Below are 26,549 nucleotides of genomic sequence, written 5' to 3'. Positions count from 1 at the left end.
CACAATCCGAGGGGTCATCATCAACATCAGAGCCAAGACGAACAAGACGCTAAATAAAGAGCTAGAATCCTTAGAACGACAGATTGGAGCACTAGAATCCCAACATAAGTCAACCCTTTGGACACTAAAACACTAGAAACACTAACCAAAAAAAAGTACGAATACAACATCATCACCAGCAAACGAGCGGGGGTATGGATCAACCGTTTTAAGGCCCTAAAACTCTGCGAGGGCAACAAAGCAGGGAAACTGCTGGCCTCCTATCTCAATCATAAACAGAAATTGTCCACCATAACGTCCATTAAAGACACTAGGAACAACACTCATACCAAACAAACTAGCATCCTTGACACGTTCAAATCATTTTATGAAGACTTATACAAAAATGACAACCCACTAGATGTATCAGCCTGCACTGACTACCTTGAATCGCTTCACCTCCCCAAACTCTCAGAAACAGATATGTCTCACCTAGGTTCCCCAGTCAATAGCGCAGAGATCAGGGCAGCAATTACCACACTAAAGAATAATAAGGCGACCGGACGGCTTCACGGCATCATTCTACAAGGCCTTCACAGATCAACTTAGCCCTCTGCTCCTTAACCTGTTTAACTCCACAGCGTCCAGCGGCAGTGTTTCCCCATCAATGAGTGAAGCGACAATCCTAGTAATACCCAAAGAAGGGAAAGACCCCCTCCTCACTAAAAATTACCGTCCCATCTCTCTGATAAACCTTGATTGTAAAATGTATGCAAAAATATTAGCGACCAGACTAAATTCTGTCCTCCACAAACTAATTAGCCCCTCGCAGGTTGGCTTCCTAAAAAAACGGATGTCCAACGACAACACTAGACTGCTGTGCCACCTTCTGGAGAAAGCAAAGGCCTCTTCCGCCCCAACTGTAGCGATAACCTTGGACGCGGAAAAGGCCTTTGACAAGGTCTCATGGTCCTTCCTCCGGCACTGTATGCACGCATTCAACCTCGGCGACTCCTTTGCCAAAATGGTGATGGCCCTATACTCTGCCCCATCTGCCAGGATAGCTATAAACGGCTCCCTATCTGACCCGTTCCGTCTACACCAGGGAACCAGACAAGGCTGCCCTCTCTCCCCAGCTCTTTTCCTCCTAGCCCTTGAACCCCTCCTCACAGATATCAAAAATAATAAAGACATTGCGGGTGTTTCCTTCGGGGACACACAAGTTAAGTTAGCAGCGTATGCAGATGACATCCTAATCACAACGGAAGACCCTACTAACTCCATCGATGGGCTTATGTCCTCGATTGATAAATACTCCTCCCTATCCGGCTACAAATTAAATAGAGATAAATCCGAGGTAAAACTTCTAAATGTCCACACATCTAGGGAAGTGTTAGGCGACTCTGGACTGACTTGGCAAACTAGCGTGATTAAATACTTGGGGATAGAATTTACTGATGACCTTATAAGTCATATTATATATATATATAATGAGACCACGACCCTGGCCAAAATCAAACGACTGCTTGACGGTTGGTCCCCCCGGTTCATCACTTGTTGGGGTCGTATAGAAACCATAAAAATGATGATATCCCCCTTAGTCAACTACCTTATCACTATGCTTCCACTTATGCTTTCCAAAGAATTCCACAGTAAATTAGACAAACTGATTTCTTCCTTTCTATGGCAGGGCAAGAAAGCCAGAATTAGCTTAAAGAAATTGCGATTAGATAAAAGTTTAGGGGGAGTCAACCTGGCGGACTTCAAACTATATCAAATTGCCTTTCTGGCCAAACAAGGATCATACTGGCTAACCTCACAGACGGAGTATACCCCAGTATGGCTCTCTGTAGAAAGATCCATATTACAAGGTCTCAACCCCTGCGCCTTGCTCACCATTAAACTCCGTCCCAACTTAGGCTCAGGCCCTATCTTCAAAAACACCAAAATGGCTCTTCTCCAAGTTAGCAAACACTTACCACATCAATTCCGGCATTCAAATTGGGAGTCGCTCTGGCACACTACCGCCTTAACATACAAAGGGAAACCCCTAAACTACTCTTCCTGGATAGAAAGAGGTATAATCTTCCCCCACCAACTCGCCGAAAACTCACTACCACTAACCTTCAGTGACCTGCAGAACAGATTCCTCCTACACCATATAGAATTCTATAACTTTTTACATATCAAAGTAGCGCTAGCGAAAGTGGACCTGAAGGATGTCACCCCCTCCCTCCCTGGATTCCTCACTTCACTTAACAAACTTGGCCACCAAGTCTCTAGAATGTATAAACTTATTCGCCCACAAACGTCCCCCCTAACCAAACCACTCCAGCTTTATTGGGACTCGTTCTCAACCACGCCTACCTCAGAGGCAGAATGGGCCAGAACATGGGAGTCCACCACTCGCCACAAAATAAGCCCTACACTCTCACAAACCAAGTTCTGGCTACTTCATAAGGCCTTCTGGACACCTAGGAGGCTATTTCAGCACAAAATCAGGGACGATGACAAATGCTGGAACTGCAATGGTGAAGGAGGGGACCTTGAACACTTGATTTTCAGGTGCCCATGCGTCACCTCCTATTGGGACAGAATCTTTGATCTCATTTCAAAAGCCCTACATATCACCCTCCCAAGGGAATTCTCAACGCTCGTCTTCGGATTCGCCAAAGCCGACACACTCAATGATAATGACAAAGCCCTACTCGACCTACTGCTGACGGCTGCGGTTAAAATCATACTCAATAACTGGAAAAGCACGAGCAAAGCTTCTTTCCCCCTTTGGCTTAACTAGGTCTCCAACTTAAGAGGAGCTGACAAAATAGCCCTCGCCTCAACCCCGTGGCGCCTGCCACTCAGAAAACTTTGGGCCTCGCTAGATGAATACTTTGATCTACACAAGCCCCCTTGATACATGTCAGTCTAGAGACCATCCCGTACTTCCACCTTCCTAATTAACATGCTGTAGTGGTAATCTTATCCCTCTATGACTATGTATGCCTACCGTCATATAACAATAGATGCAACTCTCCCTATGCATACCTGTACGTTCAATGTAATGCATAACTCATGATTTACTTTATTTACTGTAAAATACGGACACAACTCCGGTGTATTATCCATATACCAACTTTTATTATTGTTTTGTTTACCCTATATGTGTGTATCCTTTATTCTGTTAATATATTTTGTTCAGCTGTATATCTTATATGCTCCGAATAAAAACTTTTGAACACAAAAACCTTCACAGGTAGGCATATAGTCCTGTTTATATTGTCATCATAGAGAATGATACGATGGGTGTTGTAGTCTTCTGCCTTTAATTTTCAGGCCTTGTGTACATGTTGATACAATATACTACAGACTTCTGGGTACTTTAAATATTACAATCCGGTGTATAACATTTTCATCATGTTGAAAAGAGAAGCACAAGCACTTTACCGCTGATTAGCTGGGGTAAAGTGCACAAAATTATATAGCCAGCAAAATTAGGGTTCAGCAAAAAGACAGACACATCCTGTGTGACCCTGCATTAAGGGCATATGTCCTACATGGCTCATGGTCAATACTCAAAACAAAAACGTGTGGAGGGTCAAGGGGAATTATTTAATGACCTGTCTGCTCGTACCCCTAATCACAGTATAAAACACAACAAGAGCAGATCAGGTCAAGGAATGGCGTGTAACCATGACGGAGACCGTGCAATAGTCAGGTGTGTGTGTGTCAGCAAATGTCATTGCATAACTAGAGCTCAGTCAGTAGCTCGAACAAGTCCCATCAGACCACCCTCGTGGTGGTTATTCATCATGTGGGAGGTGGTGGTCACTTTAGACCTCACCCAACCATATAGTGTCGGGGATCAAAGCCAAAATTCTAGCCATGATACTTATCAGACAGTGAAAAGTGAAAATAGAGTGCAGTGCTGGGGTGATGGTGATAAATAAAATTAACTACTAGGACTCAGAGAATGTTCGTACTGAAGTCTAAGTGTCAAAGGTTAAAAGCACGCCGAGTAGTTAAAAATTGAAGCTACTCATAGGCGCTGTGCAGGTGGTCGACATGTTTCAGCCGATAGGGGAATCTGCCCCGGCTTTCTTCAGGACCTATAGTGTAGAATCGCTACTGCAACTAACCATGATTTGTGGACTCACAAATAACATAACGGGTGTATATCTACCCGGAACTTGATACTCCAATGTTCACTGGATGCAAAGATGTAACTTGTTCCTGTCATGAAACACAAAAAAGTATATACTAATAACTTAGCAATACAAGATTGCTCACACACAACTGCATAAGTACACAGTCACCATACATTTAAACACGCCTGCGTGAATAATTTACATTCCGCATAATACAACTAGCATAATAGCTTAATCACACAGAGGCATTTCCTCTCAGTGATACTCACCCAGCTTTGTGTGGGTGAAGACCTCACCTCACCCGGCAACCGCTCGGGAGAATGAGGCCCCGCTCTGTAGTGTAGAAATAAGTCACAGTTAGCAAACTTACTTAACCGTGCATAGCCAAATTGCTCTACACAGAAACCCAACAAACGTGTGATAGACGCTTATCTGTCCGACCAAAAACTAAAACCCATACACCTGAAGGTGTGTCCCCTGTTCCAAGACACATTATAGGCGCTAAAATGTGCCCCTGACTCGTGAGCCTAAACATCCACTGTAGGACATTCATTTTCAATACATGAGACGAGTCTATGTATGATCTTAGATACACATTACTGCTGTTAAAGTTTGGGAAAAGAACCCCAGAGGTTAGAGCAAGGCTCCAACAAAAACTTTATAAATAGCTAATGGTACCAACCCCTTAAGCAGAAAGCGTTTTGTAAACACAGTGTTATTTACTCAGCCTGTCTGGGCTAGATTGCATCAGTTTACTTCAAAAAACGACTAAAAAGAAGCAGTGAGGCTGTCTGGCATCTTACCTATCCGTCGGTGCCCCTCATTTTGACCAAGCGGAAGTGGAGGTGTGGAGGATACCGCCCTCTTTCTTTTTATAACGGGCGGCAGGAAGTAAATCAACCACCTGGGTCTCAAAAACACGCCTTGATCGGCTGTGAGAATAAGGGTCACCCGTTTAAAAACCGGATCGCACGAGTCCATGGGAAGACTTGAAAACTGTAGCTGTAGACCGCGTCCATGAGCCCGAATGCGGACCCGGACGTGCGCAGGCGCGTAGTGAAAGTCACTAATATCTCGCGCATGCGCAATAGCAGCGAAAAACGGGAACGCGATGTTAACACTGTGTGTGCAAACATCGCCCCTGTCAAGTAGTTCTATATTGTGCCCAAAAATATATTTTTAAATTTTTGATGAAGGCTTGTCAAAGGAATTAAAATAGATATGGAACATATATCTGGACCAAAAGTGTTTAAATTGGTCTAGTGTTTACCTCTATTTGACAACATGTGACCAAGCTTAAAAATTAGTCAATTGGACATACGCATGCTTGGGCCACAAGCAAGGTACTAACAAGGGGATAAAGAGGAAAGGCGATGCCAGTGCTTTCGGGGAGATATATAGTTATCTGAAAACGGCATAGGCCAAACAAGAGCCATTGTCTGGTGGAGCATGACTGGTCCTATGGAGTGGACATTAGCTGGTCAATAACCTCATTATGCAAAAGCTGAACTAAACATAGTCATTCAGGTGGACCAACACTCACCGATTTGGAGAAGAGGATGTCCATTCTAACCCCCTTCCACACTGGTGTCTTCTCACGTATCCAATCCACTCCATTCCACCTCTTTCGGTGATGTGCGTGCACTCCCTTTCCCTTTTTGGCCAAGCGCCCGCTCTTTCCCTTACAATATCTTCTTTAGACGTTATGCTTTTTGGAATCTGCAGTCATCATGGACACAATCGTGATTAGGTTTCCCACATCTCATGGAATGTAATTTTACTAGGTGTTGCATGTGGCTCAAAGCCTCAAGTAGTAGTTCACAGCCTAACAATTTGGCTGCTTCGTTCCAATCCTGACTCGCTTTAAGCTAACCTGATGCTCCCTAGAATTTTACAGATAAAGCATTAAACCACATCACTGTTCTCAAAAGAATTAAAAGGTCAAGTCCTATGCACATTAATAGTTCCTGAGAGCTAACAATTGACCTCACTGATGTTTTTGCATCAATGTGTCATTCAGCAACTAAGCTAATCCTCTATAGTGAAAGCTTGTTCCATGGTTTGAACGAGCTGATGACCTCTGAAACAAAGCCTACATCTGGACCATCTGCACATCAAGAACTATTATCCAGCAATATAGTGAAAAACGTTGTACCACACACGTCCAAAGGGTCTACAAATTCCAAGTCCACTTTATCCCATGGCAAACCTGCTGCTGATATCAATTTAAAAAAAAACTGGTAGTCATGTGACCGCCTTTACCACAATCAAAACACAGTTTGCTCTCTTACCAACCTCATCACGACCTTGCTCATTAACACAAAATCATTGTCTCTCCCTTCTACCTCCACTTTGTTTGATACTGGTTCTACAAGATGAACCTGCACCAAACACTTGTTAACACCTTTGGATCGTATCACCCTGTCACATAGGTATAATTTGTACTTCCATCTTGTATCCTCTCTACGCTGCAAAATTTATTTGGGCTGTGCTTGATTTACATTTTATCTGGCCCCCTTTTGGCTACAAACGAGATGACCTATCTGTAGTATTTTTTTAGTTTAAAAAAAAAAAAATTATCGCCATTTAGTAAACAGCAACCATACATTGTTCAGTTTTGTGACTTAAACACACTTTAGCATTAACAGTTATAAATATGGACTAAACTCTGTTACAGCACCAACTGTACTGCATATTTCACAAATCTGTGTTTCAGTATCACATGGTTTACCATGATCAAAACCCAGCTCTGCTCCGATTTCCAAATACAACATCCAATCACCCCAGATCTTCGCATGTTTTCGGGGGCATATTCTAGATTGATACATGTGGATTTAAAATGTCCGTGTCCACCCTCTGTGCCTGTGCTGCCAGATTTGGTGGCTCTTTATTTTGAGTAAGTTCCAGCAATCTCTATTTTTGCAGTACCTTAAACCGATGTGGATCAACACTAGTTTATATCTACTTGTGTCCAAGACAGAGAATATATGCATAAGTGTTAATTTGGGGTTGTCAATTTCCCAGCCCGTTACTTCTTTGAGGGCACTTCGGTATGCACCTGCAAAAGGATCTGATTTAGTTACACTGCCAGATGATATGAATAAGGTATCTTGTCTCTTCCCCATAGCGTAGGCAGTTTAAGGATGTAGTTCTCCAAAATTGCCATTATTTGTGTTGCGTGAGATATGTTAAGTGCAGGTTGAAGTTGAATGATGCAGAATGTGGTCACTGAGCCCACTTCAGAGTGCCATCCTGGTTTCCTGCCACTCTATCCTTGAGCATACCTACTTCCCCTCCCGTGCCTCACTGAAATGATAAAATGTCTTTGGGGTGTGGATCACCAGTAGCCGATGTAATGCAGAGATCTTTTGCCAACCCACATAATAATAATAATAATGGGTTTTGTAGAGCGCGAACAGCTACCTCACAAGGACGTGTCTCGGCGCTGTGAGAACAGGTGGCAAATCTTAGCGTAGTGGAGTGAAAAGCCAGGTTTTTAGCAGTCGTTTAAAGCAAGTTTCAGAAGGGGCCTGTTGTAGGGCAGGAGGGAGAGAGTTCCATAACCCCGCCACATTGGCCGAGAAGGTTCTTCCACCCAACCGTGTTCTTCGCGCTCAAGGGACCACGAGCTGCACCCGCCCATTGGAGCGGAGGGTCCTCGACTGATGATACCTGGGTAGCCTGGCTCTCAAATAATTGGGACAGGTGCCATACAGGGACCTGAAGGCCAGCGTCAAGGTTTTGAACTTGATCCTACTGGCCACAGAAAGCCAGTGCAGTGCCCGAAGATGCGGAGAGACTGGGTGCTTAAAAGGAATACACCTCAACAGTCTCCCAGCCGCATTCTACACCGTCTGTAGGCGCTGGATTAAGTATTGGGGAAGACCCAGATAAAGTCCGTTGGCGTAGTCCAGCCTCGATGTTACTGTGGCATGGACTACAGTCTTACGGCACTCTTCTGGTAGAAGTCTAAGGATCTTGCGCAGATTCCTCAGCTTGGATAGACAGCATCCTGCTACCTGCTGAATATGAGAAGCAAAGGAGAGACTATTATCCCAGCGGACTCCCAAGTTTTTAGCACTCTGGCTCGGCGACGGGGGCATCCCCATTTCCACCGGCCACCAGAACTCTGCAGGGGGGCGATCCCTTGCCAAAGAAGATGATCTCTGTCTTCTCAGCATTCAATTTGAGTTTGTTTACGTTCATCCAGCTGGCCACATCTCGGAGGCACCCCTTAAAATTTGCAAATGCGTCTTCCGACACCTCCGAGTATGGGAACACCAGCTGGGTGTCGTCTGCATAGGATATTGCCTTGACCCCCCAGTTTGCAATGAGTGTAAACAGAGGTGCCAAGTAAACATTAAATAGTAGCGGGCTCAGAGCCGACCCCTGGGGAACACCGCATTTTATCTTGGTGGGTTTAGACTCAATATGACCCAATGCCACCTTCTGTGTTCTCTGTGACAGTTATGATTGAACCCATCCCAGTGCTTGGTCCTTTAGCCCTATCTCTGCCAGCCGTTGTAGGAGCCTACCATGATCCACCATATCGAAGGCGGCCGACAGATCCAGGAGAACCAGCATAGCTGACTCCCCGGCATCCATCGACCACCTCACTGATTCTGCTACTTCAATGAGTGCAGTCTCCGTGCTAAAGCCCGGTCTAAAACCTGATTGAGTCTCATGTAAGACATCATTGTCCTCAATAAATTTGTTAAGCTGGCGCTGGATTATCTTCTCAAACATTTTTCCTGGGGCCGCCAGCAAAGAAATTGGCCGTAGGTTGCTCAAGTCCAACGGATCACCATTTGCTTTTTTCTTTAACGGGAGGAGAGTGGCATGCTTCCATGCCTCCGGAAATACCCCTGAGGTAATGGACCCATTCCAGATGGACTGTAGGGTGGGTGCTACAAATTAAATAAATAAATAAATAAATTCAGTTATAGATTTTCAGAGTTTGGGCGGACAGGGATCATCTGGGGAACCCGATTTACATTTTTGGAGCTCCTTAATGACTAAATCCAAGTCTATCTGAAGGAACTGCTCAAGTCCTACCACTGGCCCTATTTTTGCTGCTATATCTGATTTCTCCGTTCTAACCTCCGGGCCAAAGGAGTCGTAAACTTTTTGGATCTTACACTCGAAAAACTCCGAGATACTATTGCACAATGACAGGGATGGGGGAACCTCCCTTTCTATACAGCTAGGTTTAAAAAAGGATTGCACCACTTTAAAAACGTCCTTACTTGAGTGCTCTGCTTCTCGGATAGAGGTCGCAAAGAAGGCTTTCTTGGCCCTTCTCACTGCCTTCTGCAGATTTTTTAGTGCATCCTTATATCGGTCCCTTTCTACATCCCCATACCTTACTCGCCATAACCTCTGTAATTTTTTACATGCCTTCTTTTCGGCTCTGAGATCGCTCGAGAACCAGGGGGCCGATGGAGACTCCCTTTGTGATGTTGCGCGTTTGGCGGGTGCAACTGAATCCACCATATTCTTGATCCAGTTATTAAATAGTTGCGCATCAGTATTGCTATCAGAAGTTAAAACAGGTTTATTCAGGCCCAGGGCCGGGCCCATAGCCTCAGGGACTAACTTTTTCCAATGTCTCTTGATAAAGGTACATTTACTCATAACCGGTCTGGGCGTATCTATTTCCACCGTAAAGGGAATAAGAAAATGATCTGACCAGATCAGTGGCAGGGCCGACTCTACCTTTACAGTATCCCCATTATTAATAATCTCCCAGTAGTAACTTTGTCTTTACGGTATTAAAGTCGGCAAGGTTATTGAGATCTTTGATGTGAGGACGCAGGCTGTGTCTAAGCTGTAAATGTTTAAAAACTGGTGTTTGTGCATGTCGTAGCCAGTTTGAAGGTTTTAAAATGAGCACATTGTGGTGCCGGACATCAGGTCACCAACATTGGATATGCGATGGCTTGCTACTTAGGGAAGCCTCAAAGGATGTGTATGAAAGGCTGCATGTTTCCCAACCATAGCAGCATTTCTTTTGTTTGTTTATTCTGCCACCTTCTGCTGCACAGGGTCTCCCACCATAATCTTTTTGTGTTTTTTGCAGGGAGCAAAACTGATGTAAGTTCCCACTATAATGTAAAATAAATGGTGTGTTTCCTCCATGATCCACTTCTCAGTTGTTAACGCGGGGCCTGTTGGTGCGTTAATAAGCCATTCGTTTTCAATTATTGGGTGGGATGTGCAATATAATACCATGTCTGCAGCTTCGATCCCTCTGTTATAGTGTTTGTGGGTTCCTTCATTCCCATAGGAATCTCCCGATCAGAGTTAAGATATGGAAAGAATTTGTACGGAATCTTATAGGTCTAGTCTTGATCTAGCTTGCATTACCTTTCCACTTCCCTTATTGCTCACACTGGTCCTAATCACAACTATCCCCTTCTGATTTCTTCTGCTTCCTTAAGTTCCATGACGTCCAGAAGAGAAAGCATTGAAAGACAATTGGCAGTTTGGTTGCATAACCCAATCAGTTTTGCAAGGATTGGCTTGCAGTTGAAGCAGACATCTAAAAACTTCTAGTAGAAGTCTCATCCTACGCTTTGGAATGAAGGCTACTTTTAAAGACATGCGATTCATTTGGATGCCAAAGCAAGTACCACCGAGAAAGTTGCCTCACCTAATCACAGTTAGACAATGGCCAGCCCTTCCTTTCTAATGACTGAATAACTTATATGTACTTCCTTCAATAACCTGGAAGCAAACTCAATCACAAGATATTCTTTCTTGTGAACACTCGTCACAGCTGCTTCCAGCCCACACTCTCCCTAATGTCAACACTGCCACACATCTATCAAAGCTGACTCTGAAGCCAATGCTCTAGCGCCTTCAACCGATCCAACAAGATATAGTGGTTCACGGTGTCAAAATCTGTCAATAGAGATGTACAATCTGTGCCAGTGGATTATCTTGATCTACCCCGTCCAGAGATCGGCAGCCGCTGTAATCACAGATTCAGTGATCATCGCACCCTGAAACATGCTTGTGAAGGTTGCAAATGTGCCTGGAATTCAACGAAGCTCGATGTCTGATTTAAAACGGCTCATTCAAAGAGTTTCTCTAAAAGGTAATTTGGAAACATGTCTGTAATTTTCTAAGCGATCTAGCTCCAACAAAGCTTTTTTTTTTCAGTAGTGGGAAAACTCGTGCAGCTTTTAGGCTCCGTGGTACCAAGCCGGCACTTGACAATGAACTGATGATATCACGAATATAGCTTGTGACTACACAATTAATACTTTGTGCAATTTGGCCAAAAGGATGTTCGCGCTGAGCCAGAAATTTGTACCAGACAGTCTTACTTATTGCGGTGAACTGAACAAGGCGATGTCATTCCTGAGGTTTTACTGTTTCGAATTGTAATCCGGGGGGGGGTGAGGAATTGTATCAATTTGTACATTGATATTTTCAATTTTCTTTTGGAAAAATTGTTACAATGTATTACTTTTAATGACTAGATAGCCTTTCGTTATGCCCCGAGTAAGGATTTTAACCTCTCCTGTTACTTGAAACAGGTTTTTTCCAAATATTAGAGTCCTTTAAAATCTGCTCCGAATAATATTTTGCTGTAGCAATCTTTACAGCTTTTTAATTGCAATTATTCAGAGTTTGACAGTCATTGTTTTACAGATGACGAGCCATCCCCATGCAAACGACGTTCTAATTTGTGAAGTTGTCTTTTTAAAAACATCAATTGTTTGATAAGGCATTTATTTGATTTGTTATTAATCCCACTTTGAAATAGTATACTAGGAAATGGGGCTTCTATTTCTTTACTCGTGTATCATTGTTGGCTATAAGTAGTCTTTCAGGATTATCCTTATTTAGCACCATCTATGGGGGCAGTGATTAAAGATAGATTTTAAATTGCGCCAATTTCTAGCCCTTTTTTGGGGATCAGTTTTTGTGTGCACTCGAGCGCCATCCATTTTTCAACCAAAACAGATAGCAGACCAAGCAAACGGATTAACTGAGTTCGTAATACAAAACTTATTAGCATCATAAAGTGTATCTACATCAGTGGATTAAAACTGTTTAATGCCACGCCCCCAGTAAAGAAATAAATTAATCGGGCCCCCCTCAGATTTTTACCAATTATTCTATTAAACTGGCAATGTTTAAATATGTCTCAATTTATTTAAACATGAGACATATTTAAACATTATGGTTAAATTCTGTTACCATTTTTCCCAGCTAGGATATAAACTACAAATAACAAAGAAGATAGTGATGGCCCATTACAGGCTGGCTTACTGCTGCTCATTTTTCCTCACCCCTTAAAACAAAACACTGCTATCAGCATAAGGCTATTTTGGCGATGGACACAACAGGTATGCTGTCGTTGCTCGCAAATAGGACTAAGTCTGTTGTTCTTCTTTCCTAATTCAAAACTTTAATTGAGGACTCTTTGGGACAGATATAATGAACATGAGAGCCCCAGTGCTGTAGAAAATGTGAATTGACAAACACGATGTATTCTTTTACCACTCTAATATGCTTTATCTCAGAATAATTGCTGTGTGCAAACGTTATAGGTTGCTGAATGCAGAACAATAAAGAAGTATAAAACAGATCTCAACATTGACTGGTGTCTCCATAATCGCAGGCCCTTATGAATGCTGCTCTGAGTTTCAATACCCAAAAAATCTTCAGAAAAGTCTCAGGCTATATCATGATATAGGCTGCCTATGTGTCAAATAACATCTGAAATGTACATGTTTATTGGTGCATGACTGTGAGATGAATTATTTTGCTTACCATAAAGGACCTTCACGTCCAATTTGCGTATACCTATTTGAAGCTGATTTTCTTTTAGTTTGGTGACAACTTGACCCTTTTCCTGAGTTCCTGGAACACTGGGAGAGGTGATGATTTTTGAGAGGGCGCTGTGAGTCACACTATCAAGTACACCAATATTGAGAGCACAGTATTGGCCATCAATATATTATCAATGGAAGAATTTATAGCGGAGTAAAGCTTTACTTTTTTTAACTAAACATCTATTTACCTTTATGAGACTGTGGTAGTTGATATTGTATACTCCGTATCGTTGAAAGTTCATATTTGACCACAGAATTGGGCCTCTTCCACGACAGGTTTGGCAAATTACGTTAAGTCCAGGCTGCTGCAATGACTTGTATGTTATACTCACACTTGTAACACATATTGTAACCTTTTTACACAATATAAACCTTTTACTTACTTAACCTTTCGTCTCACCTCTTGAAGGTCACGCTTTGCACTCAGACCCAGTTCCTGATATTTTTTTTGAACACACGTGAGCGTTTTGTCTGAACCTCTGATTACCATTATTACCTCCGACAGAAGCTCAACCTTCACCCGAGTTTCTCACCCATTTTTACTGGCTGTAACGCAATATAAATGAATCCCTAGTGTCCTCATTAAGCATGTCACCACACTGACATATTGAAACAAGACATACAAAGATACTTAAATAAGGCTCTCTCTCCCCCTTAATGTCCTACACAGAAGTGATTTCCGTGTGGTATGCCAATACCCTTCAAAATGTCTGGTATTTCGGGTTGAGGCAGCTACTTTCAGCACCCTAATTGGGCTTCCCTAGTTTCATTATTTATGCACCTACAGTTGAGTACATTAATAGCATTGTAGCATTAATCTTGCGTTTTGACACAAACCTTAAAACCATTTAATGCTTTGCCCTGCGCATCTCCCTCTGTCAGATCTAGCGAACCATCAAAAATCTTTATAGTCCACCCCAAACAATTTAACATGTTCTGTTTTGTTCACTTATGCCTAAGACATAACATCTTCCACAACCGGGCCCAAGTCTAAAGTTGACAAGAATGTGGTCCAAAACCCAGCCCCTATAACTTGCAAAATCGCACTAATTGCAAAATGAAATAGAAGCAGAAATACCTATACAATAATACCAATGGGGTTTTTTGTAGTGACCTGGTTCCCCGATAATGCAACCCTTACATCGCCAGCTCCCAACTTGATATGGTAGCCAAATAAAACACAGCACTGTACCACCAGGATCTAAAACGATGCTCAAAAACCTTTTAAAAGAAACTGTTTTTCAAGTTTGAGACACCCCATAACTGGCTCGACAGTGCACGCTGTATGGAGGCTCACCTCTAAAGCTTTCAGATTGTAATAGAAAGTGACATAAATAAGAAGGATTTTAAAGACATACCAAATAGTTTTCTGTTGAAATTTCAAATGTTATTGGATGTACCACGAATGTTTCTGCTCTTTTTTTAATAATGAGCATCAGTTCTTATAAATCATTAGTTGAGAAGTTGTGCCTTGCTACTGCGGTGAATCTTTTCATTTGCTCCTCATTTTTCTGGAGACACTCACCTTCTCATTGGTTTGCGTACTCACTCCTACATTTTAATAATGTTGCCCCTGCCATCCTTTTCGTGAAGCAGATTCCTGCTTGTGTTTTGCACTTCACTGCAGGCAGTTCCTCACAAGTGAATGTAAAATTTTCTGTGTCCAACTGAAAGTCTGCACTTCCATTAAGGAGAAGGAGATGAGATTTATGGTTATCCTTTACTGTTTTAATGCTGCAATCTCCCCAAATAACCAATATAATTCTGAAAAGCATCAAGCTTGAAAACAGCCTGCAAAACAAATGGCTCATGACTTAAAATCTTTGTGCTCTCGATTATCCTCTTTCGTTGCAACAAAAAGCTGAAGAGATGAATCATTTTATGTTGTCACTGTTCTTGGTTCTGTTAATTTACGAAAGAAGTTGAGGAACGTAAATCAGCCTTAAACCCTTTACGGTTAAATAATACTCCTAATGCAAGAATCCATTAATGTCATAAACGTTTGGTGGAAAAAAGAAAAACAATATTTTGGTAATACAAGGAGTTCTATCATGCAACCAAACTCTTTATCAAGTAGAAAAATCGTTGCCTCTGTGAACCAAATAAAACTGAACACTTTCAGTTGTGAATGCTGGGATATTTCACATTCTGTATCAGTAACCTGTGTCGATAACCATAGTTTAAATCATATTTTTGGATTGGACCCCTAGCCTCACTCCCTGAGCTTTTTGGAGGCCACTGGAACCCCAACCCACAGCGCTGATGTTAATTTTACTGGATGGGGTATGCAGCCCCCGCCCCAAGCCTGGCAAGAGCAGCAATGCTCCCGCAAGGCACGATCAATCATTTATTTTTCTTCTTGGATGTGGAAGAATGTTTGCTCCAGCTGTGGAAGCAGATCTGCTCCCTATGGCAGGAGCATAGTTGGGACCTGCTCCCACCAGAAACCAGGATTAGTGATGGCTGTGGATCCGGCAGGGACCACGGGGTCTTGGGGTTCACCCTGCGGCCCCCAATGTATTTTGCGGATGTGGGTGGCACCGGCACACCCGCCAAGAAGACAAAAAGAGTCTGGCTCCTGTTGGCACCCACTGGCTGGCTGGGAAACCAGCAAGGGCTATGTGAACCCCGGGGCTCCCTACTCGGTCTCCAACATATTTTAAAGAGGTGGACACCACAATACCCACCAAATACATAATGTGTCCAACTGCTGCCAGCACCAATAGGGGGTACTGGCCTGGGAACTGATAGTTGCAGCGGGTCCTTGGGGATCCTCCCACAGTCCCCAACAAAACAAAAGCTGTGGGTATCCTGGGTGGGTCTGGGACACACCCAAAAAAGAATAAAAAAATATAGGGAATGTTTGATAAATTATCAGCCAGGGACGCGCATTTAAGTTTTCACTGCTCTCTGGAAGGAGTGTCCCATAAAACTCTTCGTGGGCTAATTTAAATATATTTTGGTGCATGGGGATTTCCAAATCTGTTAGGGGCTTCACCTGCAAATTTGTAAGTGGTTGTGTACTGGTGCACAGAGTACAGCTGCTCCCAGAAATACGTAAAAAATAAATGAACCCTATTTTTCCTGGGGCCTATTAAATATGACCCCATGAAAACTTGATATCTTAGCGCATTCTCAGAGTTGAAGCTTTTGCTCTTGAGCATTGGGAATGGAGGGACCCCTTTCTGGTTTGTCTTATGCATTATGTGTCTTGAAGATAGTAAAAGATAGACTCTGAAATTCGTTTAATGTTGTTTGTCTATTTAAAATGTGTGTTGACAATTATCTTTTTTGATAAAACAAATAGGCTTGCCTTTTCTGTATTGACAATGACTTAAATTTAAAAAAATGTACAAATCCACTGAAATAAAGAAAGGTTACAAAAGTGCCCTACTGACGCCCCTCTATCTATCCATCGATCAATCTATCTATCGATCTGTGGAAACACAGTTTGTCCTGTGCTGGAATAGTAGTGTGCTTAATGGTAATGATGCGATCTTCCTGTGGCAGGACCATGCCGCCTTAACATTCACCAGACTCTGTCACTACGGTGACAAGAAATAGAGCCACAATCCCGTTTCAGGTGCCAATATTTAATTGTAGATTACACAGACCGCAATTAAACCCTGCACGTTTCGGTCCTCATTGGACCTTGATCAGGGGTGTGAATGAGTCTTTTTCTTTCTGTGACCTTTTAATTATTATGATTTGTTAATTAGTTAATTCAGTTGTTCATAGAAGAGCATGCTGGTCCTCGTAGTCTGTGTTTTTATACCACTACCTCCAGTGGGTACTTTTCGAATTCTGTTTATTACAGAATGCTGTTGCACAAAGGTCACTCTCATTGCTGACATTCCAAAAGCATTACCATGTGTGTCAATGTACCCACATGGGAGGGCGAACTGGGTTCTGCTGGACCTCACGGGAAGCCTCACTGGATCCTATGGAAGTAACCCAGGACGCGCAGTGTGAAGATTTTTTTTTTCGTTTGGCCTCAGAGATTCCCCCCCCTCCCACCTGGCCAGAATGTTAGGATACCTCTTCCTTGTCTCGTTATATCTTATTTGATATTTTTTGAAGTGCAATACAAAGGGACCGAGTAACGGAGTCCTAAAGTGTCAGGCGCAACATTTCCGTTCATGTTGCTGCCAGCTAATCAGGTTGCTTGGTGTCCCGGGACTGATACATTCCACAGTACCGAGGCGGCCGATGGGGTGGGAGTGGGGGGGGGGTCTCTTTTAGACAATCATAATGCTGTATTTTTAAAATTTACATTACTGGCATGGCACCATGGTACTCTTGCGGTACCAACTATGCGAATATCACAACGTTTTTAATCTTAATTTCTCAAAAATGGTGAACAAATTTACACCCAAATCATGAAAGCACACTTTCTGAGGAAAGAAAGTTCTAGCTCTCTGTTTACTTTTATGTAATTCTGTTCATCTGTATGGTATCTTAAAATTCCTATAGGAATTTACATTGGGAAAATACATTTTGGGACTCCCCTTTTTCCCCACCCACTGCTTGATAGATCATACCTTAACGTCCTAGAAAGGGAGAGAGAGATAAAACACAATGGCAGCAGCTGGAATGTAATTATTAAGCCTCATTTTGAATTGAAAAGGCATTTTTTGATTGACCTTTGGTGCACATCATTTCATCAGTAAAATCGTCAAAGTAAACATTGCAAATTGCTTAGCTAGTCAATAAAGGTCTGCCATACCAAATTCCGTGCAGTTCTGTGCTGGGAAAAAGGGTAATGTGGGGGATGCTTTCCCAATTTAGCTCCTATAAGAAATGTTGCTTGCACCTGCAGCAAAAACTACTGAACTGATTTCTATCATACATGGAATGAAAGTAAAACATTGCGTCCTTTAGTTGGTTTGATGTAAAGCTGTTGATTCGTTTTTGAGATGTTGATAATGTCATTTGAAAAGATGTTTGTTGAATGTGCAGCAAGAATTTTCATAAAATCTGCCAGCGGCTTTGGAGGATTAGGTCTCTATTGGTATGTCAGGTTTTGTGCAAATCCATCAAAGAGAGAAGCTATGTTAAATGGGGAGTGGGGGTCAGTTGCTTTTAACTTAAGCGCTGTTTGATGATTTTGCATGAAATGTGGAAGACAGCAAGTTGCATCCAGTGTTGGGATTTCAGTTTTTGTGCATATCGGTGAGGATTGGGAGAGGAGTCAAATCTTTTCAATTACTTTGCCACCTTTTTATAGATCTGCACAAAATTTAGAAGACATTTAGAATGTTTAGCCTACTCTAGTGTTTCTCAGTATCATACAGGTCCATCAAAGTTGTGGAACAGATGTCAAGGATGCCGGGTGTCAGAGGAGCGTTAATCTGCTAAGACGTTTGGCACAGTTTGAAGAGTTAAAAACCGGCCAAAATTTGAGCCTATTTAGCTTTCTGTTGGATATGCCAGGTTTAAGCAGATCAGTCATGGTGGGCAGGCAAAAATAAATGGGGGCATAAATACTTTCACTAATAACCTTAGAGCGATTTGGTGAATCTGCATGCAGTTTGGCAGCAAGAAATTCTCAGTGCAGGCTAGGCAAGCACTGCAAACAGCCCTCGCTGTGAACTGCTGAAGGACGCAGGGTGTCTTAGTTAAACCCCTTACATAGCTGATGAATTACGGATATCTTTTTTAAAAAACGCTAATTTAGTGAATTTTTTTTAGTTGGAGGCCAATTAGAACTCGGCGAACATAGATCAGAAAAAGTCCTGATATTCGCCAGTTATCCATGACATTAGTCACACCCTGCCATGCACAACGCACCTTTTGCTGATGGCATATAAAAAAATAAACATAAGTCTTCAACCTACAAAGAACCAAATATGGGATGGACATGAGTTATGGTGTGGATTGTATTGCACACTATAACTTGTGAATTTCAGCTTTTGTCATGCCGCCCTACTGACCTTGAACTGTGTTTTTTCAATGAAAATATATAAATATACAGCATTTTCCTCTATTCATTAAAAGGCTTATAGCTGTTGTTTTTACTTTCAGATAAAGTTTGGACATCTTTCAAACTGACAGATTTGATGTGGCGGAGGTATGTGTAAATCTGGCAACACTTATTCATTGTTTTCTATGTTAGAACTTCTAGTGCCAGGTATGATCTGAATCTGGTTGCTCTGTTCTCTCAAGACTTTTACTAACAAGCATTGGCAAAGGCAATACAACTCGCCTTTGGGATCTATTGGCTTTACCAATGATTTTTAATATTGCTGTGCAGCATGGCTAAAAATCAAACAGAGGGTCTAGATGGGGATAAGCAACACAGAGCGCAGCTAGGAGGAGAACTAATGGACGGGAGAGGGTCACGTGGGTGGGGTTAACCATTGGAGGTGGGAGGAAGGAGAAGAAATGTTATTTTTTTATTCCTGATATTAAATTACAAATGCTTACATTTTTACGTCATTTCCCAAAAATATGTCTCCTTGTTCCCACAGCTTCTCCACCTTCTGTATTTTGTCATTCCATTTTAATTGCGTAATAGGAGTGTGAAATCAGCTGGGAAACAATGTGTCTCGTCTCCTGCCAAGCAGCATAACTGATTGATATTTGCTTTTGCGAAGATGCCAGTCCATTCCGCTCATAAACACATGTTCCTTGTTTGTTTTTTAATGTTCTACCATGTATTTATTTTTTGTAGACCCAATGTCTTGGGTGAGGAACTTATAAATAGCTGAAGCTAGCTGGTTGCTTAGATCCCTCTTATCCATCCGATGCTAAAACAGGGTTAATGCCCCATTCTTTGAGGGATGTGTGGACTCCCAGTATTATCAGGTTGTAACTGAACCTTTTGTTGTCTTACAATCCTCAATTGTTCTTGATTAGTCAAAGGGCTTTGTGCCCCCAATAGTTAGCTCTGATATTTGCCCTGTCTTTCGATACCACAAATCCTGTGTTCTTTAAAGCTGGAATGAATTTATGGGTTTGCTTTAATAGTCCTAACAGTTTGCTGAAAGTATTAACCTCCCACTCACCTATGCCCATCTTGTCCCTATATAATCCCTATCATATCCCAAATTGTAAATGTGATTCTAGTAACTGGAGAAGCTATGGATTCTATTTGGCGTGTGCCTTTTGGCTAGCCAACTTCATAGGGCCATTAATGATTGTTTGCCCAATAAAATACCATTTTTTTCAGTTTTATGTTTTGTTTGATTTTTGCTGACTATGAGTTCCTTTTCCTTATTCTGACTTGAGGTCAGTGGTATCTTCCAGGACAGCTCCCTTCTGTCCATATTTGTGTGCTTGGGTTCTTCAACACGACAATAGCTCCAGCCAGTAATTTCCTCATATTGTGAATCTTCCCAGGTGCCAGAATGGGTCTGCAAGCCTCTGCTTTCTGGCAAGGGGCACCAATGCCCTCTGTCCTGCCTTTAGACGTGTAGACATGGAGCTGCATATTTATTTGTGCCATACTGATACCTGGACCTCTGATCCCATGGATTTTTTTTTTTTAGCTGAAGGTTTGTTGCCCCAAAGATGACATGCTTCTTACCTTGTTGCAAACAGATGTCTGTAACAGAGCCACATGTTTTTTGTAGGTGGTGTCCTGGTCCCAAGAACAACTCTAAATCCCATGACAAATGATCACTGACACACCCAGGGCCTTCAGGAAGTAGAAGTTAAATTCTGCTGCCCTGAACTTAATAAACAAGTTGGATCCCGAGCCAGGTCCCCTCGTTGGATAACCCTAAGGCAAAGATGTAGGATAGGTTGAAGTAAAGTTTTAAGAAGCACAAACGTAGCTGTTCAACATCCAGCCACTCCTGCTTCAGAGGAAGTTCCGAATCTGACGTCATCTTTCTTTTCGAATGATACACTGACTCTGGAGCCGATGGGTCCCTAGTTTCAGGAGTCATCATTGACTACATAGCAAATTGTGCTCCATCTTCTCCCTGCTGAATTATTGATGCTCTATCGCTGCCCAACTGTGCTGGTTCCTCCTCTCTTGGCATCTGTGTTCAAGCCCTTGTGGAGATATAACCCTTCAGGCAGCATCACCACCTTGTGTTTGCAGCACTCGTTAGTGGGGTCCTCCTCTCAAAGTTGGCCTGATGCTGTCTTATTCTTTGGTGGGTCCTCTAGTCACTGGTGTCTTTAGTCCAGGACAGTGAATTTGGTACCCCCACCCCACCCACCCAATGTGCACATCTGGAGTTGTCCGAGTTTAGGTTTGCTTTGCCAGGTCTTTTGCCTCAGGATACTGCCTGTTCCATCAGGCTGCACGTTTGCATTTTCATAGTAGTTTCATTTTATAATTTTTTCTTGAATGTACTTTTCTCAATTGGTTTTCAGGGTCACAACGCCGTCCCCGGCTCTCATTTGTCTGCCTTTTATTGCTGTAATGTGCTGAGGTATGAATTAGTGCTGGGTTGTAGTAGAACTTCTGGATTCTGTTCTGCAATGCCCTAGATTTAGAATTGAAATTGTTATTTTTATTTTAAGTTTTTTGTCCACTTAAAACAGTACTACCCTTTTTACCCAATGAGAAGACATTTCACCGTCACGCTCTAAAAGTAGAAAGTTATATTCTCCCAAAAGCCTTTCCCAGAGCCTTGAATTTACCAGCCCGTTTGCTTGGCATAAGAATGGAAAAGAACCTGCAACTGCCGTCTGGGAACCTTCAGCTCTATTATTATAGCGTTTCTCCAAATGGAGTAAAAGACTTTGATTTATATCAGTCATAATTATGTCAGGAGCATGTTTTCTCGTTGTTGTCTGTTATACCGGAGATTTCTCTTCCTTTTTGCATGTAGCTAGCTCCCTTTTCTGAAGATAGAATTTTCAGTAGGTTTTTGGAGGTAGATGATTTTGAGGTCTTAAATTAGGTGTAGTTCTACCGTTCATGCCTACAGACCCGATTCAGATGGGTGATGTCCAATTTATAAAGCCAAAAATTGCATTAGTTTAGTTGTCTCCAGTCTAAAATGGCTTCTGATTCAAGAGAAGTCAATGAGGAAAATACATTCCTGTGTTATTTTTTTTTTTTTTTTTTTTTTTTACAACTCCCACTTTACAGGTTTAAAATGTTGGCACGTATGGTTCTACTAATGTCTGACGTAGACCTTCATAGGGGAGAAAACGTCTGTATCAGATGATGTGCTAGTTTTTAGGATGATTTCTACAAGATGTCCGATGTACAGTTGACGCCTTGCTAGATGGCATCACAGTGACTAAAGGCACCTTACACAGAAGAGACTGGTGTCCTTAAATGATTAGTGTTTAATTTTAATTTCTTAGAGCTACTGTCTTCCTCGATTCATTTTGCTATTTTTCTTTGCTTTTTCTTTACATAGTAGCAACAAAGTTAGTTTTTAAAATGCTCTTTTTTGCTTTAATGTGTTATTAGTTTTTTAGCTTACATTGGCTATGTATCAAAATATTTGGCACATTTAGTGTTGTTTATCTATATTTAAAAATGTTGTGGTCGTTCAGAATTACATTGGTCCAATCTTAAAGTGGTGTTGGATCCCACACTCAGCTGGAACTATTTAGGTGTGTGACTATCAATGACTACCCTATTATGAAAAGGTTATAGTTTGCCTCTCTGATAACAAGTAGCATAGAAATCAACCAATAGAAATTAATATGACGGAGCATTAGGATAATAAATGAAAACCTAAAACTCCAAAATTTCACTGGTTCCAGAAACACACCCTCCCCACCTCCCCTCGCCAAATGCATTGCTCATGACTCTACAGAAGTTTACAGACGACTTATCAAATAACATCAACGACGATATTGAAACCACAATTAATTGCACTTTTCCCCATCTGTTTGCAGACAGTGGAAATGCATTCTTGTTTCTGTAAGTATCCGTAGTGTGAACAACTGCACGTTGTAGAGCTCTAGTAGCCTTCAAGTTACAGACCATGTAATCGAGGCTTATTGAGTTTAATTCCAACAGTTTTTTGCTCTAAGTACATGAATGTCCTCGGAAGGGACCTCATTGGTGATTTCACTGCTGACATGACATAACACAGGACCATTGAATTCTTCAGTCGGAAACTTAGGTGTTTTTAGGTTTTACCTCCACAGTGCTTGTAAAATCTCTTGTAAACAAAAAAAATCTTAAAATGGGTTTATAACCCACCTGTTACTTACCATTTGTTGCCTCCATGTCACTCTTGTTTCCTTTGTTCTACTTGATCAGCGGCTCCTGCTCCTTCCTGCTTCCTCCCTCCCGGGGCTTCGTTATGCCTACCATCGGGCATGGACCAAGTACCGCTTCCTGTCTGCGGCCAGTGCCCTTCCACTTACCGCTAGCTCTGGGTATTTTTTTTTTAGGTATTGCCTAGGCAGCGCTTGCGCTGTCTCTTCGAGACTTGCTGTATTCAGGATATGTAAGCAACAACAAACATGCCAATACTGCTATTCCTTTAGTCGGGTTTTCCTTAGGGCACACGTTTAAAAACCCAACGTGACCCAGAAATGTCAGTTTCAATTTTTACTTTGTTTTATTTTTTTAAAACTTCACTTCTTTATCAAAACATTCATCAATTTATACAAGCATCACAGTTAGACTATTACAAACCCACAACCACAATTTTCAAAGAAACATTGTGAAACATAAATTTAGACAAGAACATAACATGACCTAAACAACACATATAACATACAACAGTTTATTCAGGATATGGACATTAAGCTCCGCCCATGTTCTGCCCATACATTTCATTGGCTTCTTGTTGTGTCTTTCAGAATTCTCTTTTTAATTTCATTGGATTCTTTTGTTAGTTCCTCCTTCCTGTTTAACACTTCCATGTCTTCTGTTACAGCCCCTTTTACATGTAACATTACTCTGTACGTTTTGTTTAGTTTCAAGGCATTCTTTTGTTAATCACTTTTTTGTCGTAGCTGGCACTTTCCCCCCCAACTCAGACTTACATTAGATGCTTCAGAGGGCTCCTGTTCCTGCAATTCCTCCCTGCTGCATTGGCACAAACAGCATTTCAGCAGACGCTGCCAAGGTGCACTTCCCCCTCCCGCTTGTTTTCAATTGTTTCCTGTCTTGGCTCAGGAGTTCGTGTATTCTGCATTTGTGTTGTGACAGCAATGAATTGCTGTTTCGCTTTTCAAGCACAAATGGAAAGGCTTTGCAAAAACGCATTCCATATACCAACATGAAATGCATTTTCACAGAGCACCTGCACTCAGACATTGCACCTCGGCTGGACTGCCTTATCTCTTTCTCCCCCCCTAGGCCACCGTCTCTCCTATCACCTATCTCATCTCCCTCCCCTCCCTTTCTCTGCCCCCTTGGATATCTTATTTCTCCGTTCACTCTGTTGAAAAGTAATATACAATCATTTTTAGCCTAATCGTTGTGAAAATGGAACTCTGAGTGAATTTACTATTTGGCATACTTACAACTCTAACCACTAGTATATGTTGTAGTTCTTTGTAATTTATATCACTATTTTGTGATTCTGAGCTTTCCTGTTTGCATCTCTCTCCTGAGTGACTCTACAACGTATACATTTCCTTTTCTGCTATCCGTATCTCTTCCTTGTGGGACTCTTCAACTTGCTGGCTCCCTTCCTTTGTCCTCTGTGACCCTTGCCTTTCGTGGATCCTGTCTTTTTCTGGATCGCTAATTTACCCTGGTATTGAATGTGTTATCTTTCTGTAATTAATGTGATTTTCTTTTGCCGTTTGTTCCCCCTCTGTTGACCTGCCTGTTCCAACCTGCTTCCTAGCCTCCTGTCCCTTGTTCCCCTCTGACTAAGCACTCCTTCTCCCCTTGTTTGGAAAAGATCCAATGTTCTTACTCTGGAGTCTCAGTGACCCCTCTGAGAGAGTCCACAGCGTCAAGGGAACCATGTACAGTTGAGGCATGGTATGCGCCCCTTACCAAAGCACTCCCTCTCCCCTTGTTCGGGAAGAATCCAGTAGGTAGGCCTTGGAGTCTCAGAGACCCCTCAGAGAGTCAACTGCGTAAAGAGAGCCTCACGCAGCGGAGATGTGGGAATCAAACCACTTCCCCTGGGATCACAGCTTACCGGACCTTGGACGAGGTTTTTACCTGTTTACGGGTTTGTGCCCCCTTCACCCCCCCCCCCTCTTTCATGCTCTCTCTCACCCTCCCCTACCGCTTTCCCGGTTTCATTCTTTGTCTACTTCCTTTGCTCCTATTCCCTCTCCCCTTAATCTCTCCCCTTGCCTGCTACGCCAGCCTAGCCCCCCTGTCCCTTGTGCCCTTTAACTAAGCACTCCTTCTCCCCTTGTTGGGGAAAGATCCAATTACTTATACTCTGGAGTCTCAGTGATCCCTCTGAGAGAGTCCACAGCACCAAGGGAGTCACTCACAGTTGAGGTATGGTATGGCGCCCCTTGCCAAAGCATTCCCTCTCCCCTTTTTGGGGAAGGATCCAGTAGGTAGGCCTTGGAGTCCCATAGACCCCTCTGAGAGAGTCCACTGCGTAAAGGGAGCCTCTCTCAACGGAGTTGGGGGAATGATACCACTTCCCCTGTGATCACAGCTTACTGGACTTTGGACGAAGCTATGACTCGTCTACCGGTTTGTACCCCTGTCACCCTCTCCCTCTTCGTTCATGCTGTCTCTCACCCTCACCCTCCCCCTCCTCTTTCCCTCCTTCATTCGCTGTCTACTTCCCCTGCTCCTACCCCCTTTCCCCTGAATCTCTCTGTACCTGCTATTTCCCTTACGCATATGTCCTTATTGTTTGTCTCGACCTAACATGTAACTATGTAGCTACGCTCTAATAACTGTGTAAACTTTGTAACAATGTAACCTGCAACTATGGTCTGATACTCATGTAAAGCGCTCTGATACCTCCGGGTCTAGCCAGCGCTATATAAAACCTTTCAAATAAATAAATAAATAAAAAGACGTACAGCAAGAACGTAATCTGCCACTTGACAGACGCACGAAATGCTCATAACAAGCGGACCCGGTGCGATCTTACACTCCTGACCAGCTAAATCCGCACCATCAAACTCGCCGAGCAAACAGCCCTCCCAGACGCTGAAACAGAGCAGGTCTCGAAGCATTGTTCGTTGGTACAAAGGTGCCTAGCCCTCTGATTGCCACTTCACCCCTTTAATTCTTAAAGACTAATAATTGTTATGAGCCGGCTCCAGCTAGCAATTAAAGAACACTAAAACTTGCATTCCATGCTTTTCATAGTAAACGAACTCCCATGCAGGCACTCGGAGTGGATATTTATGTAATAAATGTTCAGACGCTGAAGATGAGTAAATGTTATTTCTTCAGCGGCCAGTCTCTGCGGATCTGACAATGACAGGTTCACTCTTTCGGTTTTTCTATTGTTTTATGTGCTACGCTTGTTGCCTGCAGCTGCAACGAAACACTGCTTTGACTAAAGAACACTTGTCAGCCTAATAATACTGGTGTCATGTTTGGTGATCTCACAAAACAGCAGGTCAGTGGGGAGGGAAGGAAAGGAGCATTCTATAAACAGCTCTTTTCAGTTTTTAGTGTGAGGGGGAAGTGTAGGATGAGGAAGGTTTGTTTCATAACTTGTTGTTTAGCTCTTCATATCTCACATCTCTTGATTCT

The 26,549-nt window shown here is 42.5% G+C and overlaps 1 protein-coding gene across 3 annotated transcripts in view; it reads left to right on the top strand.

Annotated features, from left to right (window-relative positions):
* The window catches only part of NCK1 (NCK adaptor protein 1), a 722,331-nt gene that overhangs the window by 340,047 nt on the left and 355,735 nt on the right, over positions 1-26,549 (top strand). For all 3 annotated transcript variants that reach the window (XM_078665865.1, XM_078665867.1, XM_078665866.1), the window contains one exon: positions 18,998-19,043. The gene's annotated coding sequence lies outside the window, so the exon portion shown is untranslated. The remainder of the gene's footprint in view (positions 1-18,997; positions 19,044-26,549) is intronic.

This window comes from Lissotriton helveticus, chromosome 11, assembly GCF_964261635.1.
Source record: "Lissotriton helveticus chromosome 11, aLisHel1.1, whole genome shotgun sequence".
NCBI lineage: Eukaryota > Metazoa > Chordata > Amphibia > Caudata > Salamandridae > Lissotriton > Lissotriton helveticus.
This window is presented reverse-complemented; position numbering and strand designations above follow the sequence as displayed.